Consider the following 8,547-nt stretch of genomic DNA (forward strand, 5'->3'; position numbering starts at 1 on the left):
TGAGCGACTGCCTTCAGCTCAGGTCATGATCCTGGAGTCCTGGGATCGAGTGCCGCATTGGGTTCCCTGCTTGGTGGGTTCTCCCTCTGACCCTCCCTCTTCTCATGCTCTCTCTTTCTCAAATAAATAAATAAATAAAATCTTTTTTTTTAATGTGTTTTTAGATGTTAAATAAAAGCCACACCACACATGGGGCTTGAACTCAAAACTCCAAGATCAAGAGTCGAATGGCCCACTAACTGAGCCAACCAGGTGCCCCCAAGTGAGTTTAAGCACAGTAGCTCCCCCTTATCAACAGTTTCTTTTTGTCCAGTTGGTTACCCATAGACAGTGGTAGTTCAGAAGCAGATGCCCCATGTGACATAGTGTCAGAAGGTCAATAGCAACCTAACGCTACATTGCCATGCCTATTGTCATTGCTGTCACTTCATTCTGACACATAAGTATTTTATCATCCTCACTGGAAGAGGAAGAATGAGTACAGTACAATAAGATATTTTGAGAGAGAGAGAGACCACATTCACAACTTTTATAACAGTATATTGTTATAATGTTTCCATTTAATTATTAGTTATGGTTAAGCTCTTACTGTAACTAATTTATAAAGTAAACTTTCTCATAGATATGCCAGGAAAAAACATGCATGTATAGGATTTGGTACTATCCATGGTTTCAGTCATCCAGTGGGGGTCTCAGATCCTGTCTCCCACAGATAAGGGGAGCTACTGTATTGTAGGCATATTTGAGAGCTTAATTGTGGGGCATGGTATCTAATGGGCCCTTTTATTAAAATGCAAACATGTGGAAGGAAATTCTGAAAGACATACATTACATGGTTAACAGGTTCACCACTAGGAATGGCATTAAAATGAGGGCAGAAGGCCAAGGTGATTCATTTTTGCTGAGCACATACTATGTGCCAGACGCCATTCTTTTTTTTTTTTTTTTTAAGATTTTATTTGTTCATTTGACAGACAGAGATCACATGTAGGCAGAGAGGCAGGCAGAGAGAGAAAGGGAAGCAGGCTCCCTGCTGAGCAGAGAGCCTGATCCCCGGGCTTATTCTAAAACCCTGATATCATGACCTGAGCCAAAGGCGGAGGCTTTAACCCACTGAGCCACCCAGGCACCCCCAGACACCATTCTTAATGCTAGAAACACACTGTGAAAGCGGGGGGGGGGTCCCCTGGTCGCATGGGGCTCACATTCTAGTGGGAGAAAAGGAAAAAATAAGATCACTGAGACTCATGTCTATATCATGATGGATAGTGATCAGCCTATGCACCAAGCCGAGGCAGGGGGTGTTAGGTCTTGGGGAGGCCGTGGATTGACAATAGCAAGGCCTCGGGTTTCCTGTGAGTTTTCTTCAGCATATGAAAGATATGTCTCCAAAGGCAAAGGAAACAAAAGCTAAAATGAACTTTTGGGACCTCATCAAGATCAAAAGCTTCTGCACAGCAAAGGAAACAGTCAACAAAACAGAGAGGCAACACAGGGAATGGGAGAAGATATTCACAAATGACACTACAGACAAAGGGCTGATATCCAAGATCTATAAAGAACTCCTCAAACTCAACACACACAAAACAGATAATCATGTCAAAAAATGGGCAGAAGACATGAACAGACACTTCTCCAAAGAAGACATACAAATGGCTAACAGACACATAAAAAAATGTTCATCATCACTAGCCATCAGGGAGATTCAAATCAAAACCACATTGAAGGGGCACCAGTGTGGCTCAATCAGTTAAGCATCCAACTCTTGGTATCAGCTCAGGTCATGATCTCAGGGTTGTGGGATTGAACCCCTTGTGGGACAGCACACTGGGCACATGAGATTCTCTGACTCTCTTTGATTCTCCCTCTGCACCCCCACCAGCCCCTCTCTCTCTCTCAAATAAATAAAGAAATACATACATAAAAATCAATCTTTAGGGGCACCTGGGTAACTCAGTGGGTTAAGCCTCTGCTCAGCAGGGAGCCTACTTCGCCCTCTCTCTCTGCCTCTCTGCCTACTTGTGGTCTCTGTCTGTCAAATAAATAAATAAAATCTTTTTAAAAGGAGGGGGGGCACCTGGGTGGCTCAGCGGGTTGAAGCCTCTGCCTTCGGTTCAAGTCATGATCTTAGGGTCCTGGGATCGAGCCCCAAGTCGGGCTGTCTGCTCAGCAGGGAGCCTGCCTCCCTTCCTCTCTCTTTGCCTGCCTCTCTGCCTACTTGTGATCTCTGTCAAATGAATAAATACAATCTTTAAACACACACACATTGAAATTCCACCTTACACCAGTTACTATGGCCAAAATCAACAAGACAGTAAACAACAAATGTTGGAGAGGATGTGGAGAAAGGGGAACCCTCTTACACTGTTGGTGGGAATGCAAGTTGGTGCAGCCTCTTTGGAGAACAGTGTGGAGATCCCTTAAGAACTTAAAAATAGAGCTACCCTATGATCCTGAAATTGCACTACTGGGTATTTATCCCAAAGATACAGATGTAGTGAAAAGAAGGGCCATCTGTACCCCAATGTTCATAGCAGCAATGGCCACAGTCGCCAAACTGTGGAAAGAGCCAAGATGCCCTTCAATGGACGAATGGATAAGGAAGATGTGGTCCATATACACTATGGAGTATTATGCCTCCATCAGAAAGGATGAATACCCAACTTTTGTATCAACATGGACTAGACTGGAAGAGATTATGCTGAGTGAAATAAGTCAAGCAGAGAGAGTTAATTATCATATGGTTTTGCTTATTTGTGGAACATAAGGAATAACACAGAGGACATGTGGAGATGGAGAGGAGAAGTGAGCTGGGGGCAATCAGAGAGGGAGAGGAACCATGAGAGACTGTGGACTCTGAGAAACAAACTGAGGTTTTTGGAGGAGAGGGGAGTGGGAGATTGGGTGAGCCTGGTGGTGGGTATTAAGGAGGCATGTGTTGCATGGAGCACTGGGTGTGGTGCATAAACAATGAATTCTAGAACACTGAAAAGAAATAAAATAAAATAAATAAATTTTTTTTTTAAAAAGCAATAGAGAATGGCTTCAGTTAAGAAAAAAAAAAAAAAGACAGAAAAAAGTCCTTTGGAAACTTTCTTGAATCTTTACTTCCCCCAACCCCAAACTCTATGATCAGTTGCTCCTTAGGATCCTGGGGCAGCAGCTCTTTCTGTCTCTGGGTCCTATCCCCATGTTTTCACTTAAAACCACGTTTTTGTTCTGAAGACATCTCAAGAATTCTTTCTTATTCACCAAGATTCCAAAACTACATCACTGCCAGACATTTAAAGAAGACTTAATACCTATTCTTCTCAAACTATTCTGAAAATAGAAGAGGAAGGAAAGCTTACACATTCATTCTAGGAGGCCGGCATGACCCAGATACCAAAACCCAAATAAAGACAGTACAAAAAAAAAAAAAGAAAGAAAGAAAAAAAAAAGAAAAAGAAAATTACATGCCAGTATCGCTGGTGAACACAGATGCATAAATCCTCAACAAAATATTGACAGACTGAATCCAACAAATCCATTAAAAAAATCAGTCTCTGAAATCAAGTGGGATTTATTTCTGGGATGCAAGTGTGGTTCGATATTCACAAATCAATCAACATGACACATGACATTAAAAAGGGAAATTATGGCGGCGCGTGGGTGGCTCAGTCAGTTAGGTATCCAGCTCCTCATTTTGACTGAGGTCATGATCACAGGGTCCTAAGATCAAGCCCAGCATCTGCACTGGGTGTGGAACCTGATAGAGATTTTCTTTCTCCCTCTGCCCCTCCCCACTTGCACATATTCTCTCTCAAAAATAAATAAATAAATAGAAAGGAAAAAACCATATTATTTCAATTGATGCAGAAAAAGCACTTGACAGAGTACAACACCCATTTATGATAAAAATCTTCAGCAGAGTAGGCTGAGATGGAACACACCTCAACATAATAAAGGCCATCTATGAAATAGCCCCAGCTAATATATTCACTGGTGAAAAAGTGGGAACTTTTCCCCTAAGGTAAGGAACAAGGCAAGGATGTCCACTCTCACCATTTTTATTCAACATAGCACTGGAAATGTCAGATACATTACTGCCTGTGCTCCCTTCTACAGTTTTTATGGTTTCAGGTCTCACACTTATGCCTTTAATCTATTTTGAATTTATTTTTGTGTCTGGTATAAAAAAAGTGGTCCAGTTTCATTCTTTTGCATGTAGCTGTCCAGTTTTCCCAAAACCATTTATTGAAGAGACCATCTTTTTCCCATTGTGTATGCTTATTTCCTTTGGCATAGATTAACTGATCATATAATCATGGGTTTATTTCTGGGCTCTCTATTTTGTTCCATTGATCTATGTGTCTATTTTGTGGGAGTACCATACTGTGTTGATTACTTCAGCTTTGGAGTATGTTTTGAAATTGGTATTGTGATGCCTCCTGCTTCTTTCCATTTTTTCAAGACTGCTTTGGGCATTTGGGGTTTCTTGTGGTCCCACAGAAATTTTAGGGTTATTTGTTCTAGTTCTATGAAAAATGCTATTGATAATTTGATGGAGATTGCATTAAATATGCAGATTGCTTCAAGTAGTGTGGACATTCTAACGATACTTGTTTTTCCAACTTATATGAGCATGGGCTATCTTTCCATTTTGTGTTCATTTTCCATATTATGTGTTTGTGTCATCTTCCATTTCTCTCATCAGTGTTTTGTAGTTTTCAGAGTACAGGTCTTTCGTCTCCTTGGTCAAGTTTATTCCTAAATATTTTATTCTTTTTTGTGCAATTGTAAGTGGCATTGTTTTCTTAATTTCACTTTTGTTACTTCATTATTAGTGTGTGGAAATGCAGTGGATTTCTGTATATTGATTTTGTATCCTGAGACCTTACTGATTTATCAGTTCTAGTAGTTTTTCTGTGGAGTCTTAGGGTTTTCCATATCTAGTATCATGTCATCTGCAAATAGTGGAAGTTTTACTTTTCCCTTACCGATTTGGATGCTTGTGTGTGTGTGTGTGTGTGTGTGTCTGATTGCTGTGGCTAATACTGGAAATCCTAGAATAGAACACAGGCAGTAATGTATCTGACATCGGCTGTAGCAACATTTTTCTAGATATATCTCCTGGGACAAGGGAAACAAAAGCAAAAACAAGCTGTTGGGACTACATCAAAATAAAAAAGCTTCTGCACAGCAAAGGAAACAATCAATAAAACTAAAAGGCAACCTACAGACTGTGAGAAGATATTTGCAAATGTCATGTCCATTAAAGGGTAAGTATCCAAAATATATAAAGAACTTGTGCAACTCAACACTCCCTCAAAAGTTATTCCATTAAAAATGGGCAGAAGACATGAACAGACATTTCTCCAAAGACGACAACCAGATGGCCAATAAAAACATGAAAAGATGTTCAACATGTCTCATCATCAGGGAAATGCAAATCAAAACTACAATGAGATGTCACCTCACACCTGTCAGAATGGCTTTATAAAGTCAAAAACAGAAGAGACAACAGGTGTTGGAGAATGGAATGTTCTGAATATATCTGGTAAATCCACCTGGCCCAATGTGTCATTCAAAGCCATTGTTTCCTGCCAATTTTTTGTAAAACTCAAGCTTTAAGCCCCACCAGTTGCTGGAAGTCATAAAATTTGGTCCCACTCACTTTCTAAGCTAATTGCTAGGGAGATTCAATCTCCCCATGTGCCCCTGTGTGTTAGTCTCTCTCATCCTTCTCTGTGAACATGGCTCCCTCCTCACCATAGTGGCCATTGTCCATTTCTCTCCCAAACTATGTCTCTGCACTTCCTACCTTCTTCTGTTTGGCTTCTTCTCAAGACCTTTAGTTGGAGGAGTTCATTTTCAGTCTTCAGGTCAATTTCTGGGGTATTGAGGCAAATGGCAAGTGTCATACAGTGCCGGGGAGATTGTACATTGTGACCAAATATTTAAAGTACATTTTAGCAAACACATGTTGTTTGTTTTTACTATGTTCAATTAACCAACATATAGTGCATCGTTAGTTTCTGATGTAGTGTCCAATGATTCATTAGTTGCATATAACATGTGCTTATCACAACATGGTGCCCTCCTTAATACCCATCACCCGGTTACCCCATCCTCCCACCCCCCTCCCTTCTGTAACCCTCAGTTTGTTTCCCGGAGTCCAGAGTCTCTCACTCTGATTTGTCTCCCTCTCTGATTTCTTCCCATTCAGGGGAGGTGGGTGGGATGATGAATGAAATAGGTGACAGGGATCAAGAGAACACTCATTTTGTAATATACAATATAGTGGCAAATCACTATACTGTGTACCTGAAACTAATATAATACTGTATGTTAACCATACTGGAATTAAAATAAAAATAAGGAGCACCTGGGTGGCTCAGTGGGTTAAAGCCTCTGCCTTCAGCTCAGGTCATGATCCCAGGGTCCTGGGATTGAGCCCCTCATCGGGCTTTCTGCTCAGTGGGAAGCCTGCTTCCCCCTGTCTCTCTGCCTGACTCTCTGCCTACTTGTGATCTCTGTCTGTCAAATAAATAAAATCTTTTTTAAAAAATTACATTAAATTAAATTAAAATTAAAAAGCATAGTATCTTATCATGGATTATCCAAGTGGGCTCAAAATTCAACCACATATATCTTCATAAGAGAGGGAGGAGGAGTTTACAAACAGACACAAAGGGGATGGCCATGTGAACATGGAGCAGAGAGAGATGCAGCCACAAGCCAAGGAACGCTAATAGGCTCCAGAAACTGGAAGAGGCAAGGAGGAGATTGTCTCCCAGAGCCTCCAGATGGTGTGTGGCCCAGCCAACACCTTGATTTTGGACTCTTGGCCCTTAGAATTGACAGAAAAGATGGTGTTTTTAGAAGCCATCCAATTTGTAAGCATTTATCATGGCAACCTTAGGAAACAACTACGTTTATCCTTATACGACTTTATGGATTCTTTCTTTGCTATATGAATTTTATATCTCTTTGGAGTTGACTCTATGGAGTTTCCCATTAAGATACTGTCTGACAGGGGCACCTGGGTGGTTCAGTTGGTTAAGCCTCTGCCTTTGGCTCAGGTCATGATCCCAGGGTCTTGGGATCAAGCCCTGCATCAGGCTCTCTGCTCCATGGGGAGCCTGCTTCCTCCTCTCTCTCTCTGCCTGCTTGTGATCTGTCTGTCAAATAAATAAATAAATAAAATCTTTAAAAAAAAAAAAAGATACTGTCTGATAGAGAAACATAAGATGATGAACCCATGAAGGAAATCAAGAGTTAGCAGTGTTATTTTCTAGCATTATATAATACTTACCCACAGGTATGCAGTTTTCCTGCATTAATGACCACTGATGGCCAGAAGATGCTCGAGAACATTCTGAGAACATTCTACAGTCAAAAGTTTTCCCTTTGAGTTGATTCTTACAAAGGAGAATCAAGTCATGCACCCCGAGAATAAATGCACAGGACTCAGGTTGGTCATTTATTTCTGCTTTATTCCATAAGACACAGCCAATGGTGATTTTGGAGGAGGTCTTCCATCATAGGTAATCGTGGCGATGATGGTTTACCACTTATTCTAGGTATAGAAGCTGGAGAAGGAGGAACAACTCCTCAGGGTAGAGATGGCGTGGGTAGAGATGGTGGTGGGCATGGCCCTCTATCTGCCTGTAAATGTGGTGGAAAAGCTCCTGAAATTTAAGGGCAACCTGAAGGACCATGCTTCTATAACATAAAGAATCCAATGTCTAAGTGCTGGCAATCAAATATATAGCAAATAATTCATAACAGTAGACATTTGTTTTCTTACACATTCAAGGTGATAAAAGCATTTTATCATGCTTTTTGATACTTATTACCATTCAAGGACATAAGGCAAAAGACTTCTATGGACATTTGACCAGCATTTTAAGCTCTACACAATGACTGCATCTGCTAACACTAATGCTAGAAGAGTTGGCACCCCCATCAAAAGCTCTGTGAAACAGTACCCCCAAATGATGCAAAATTAGGTTTCATGATGAGCAAATACAAAGAGGAATCAATCTCCACAGCTTGAGTCTGTTAGACTAGTTGGTTCGAATATGGATAATTAATATAAGGTCTCAAAATAGGGATGATCCCTATAAGGTCTTGGTTTGTTCCCCTTGGGAGCCATTAGCTTTAAACAGTCTGTCCCACAGCTGTCAGTTATAGCCATTTGCATAGTAATAAGCTTATCAGAGTTTTTACACCTATTATCTCTTTTGATCCTCATTATAACTTTGTACCATGTGTAGGGGAAGTTTCATTTCACTTCTTGTGGATGCAGAAACTGAGACTGTCAAGATTTAAGGGACTGAACAATGTTCGTGCCATTAGTGCAAAACATGATTAGGACTTGACTGCAGTTCTTCACACACCTAATTCAGCTCCCTTCTTTCCTTCCTCCCTTCCTTTTTTTCCTTTGTTTTTAAAGATTTATTTATTTATTTGAGGAACAGCAGAGGGAGAGAATCTCAAGCAGAGTCCCCACCAAGCATGGAGCCCCATGCGGGACTTGATCTCGCAACCCATGAGATCACA

The sequence above is a fragment of the Mustela nigripes genome, chromosome X (genome assembly GCF_022355385.1).
Source record: "Mustela nigripes isolate SB6536 chromosome X, MUSNIG.SB6536, whole genome shotgun sequence".
Classification (NCBI taxonomy): Eukaryota; Metazoa; Chordata; class Mammalia; order Carnivora; family Mustelidae; genus Mustela; species Mustela nigripes.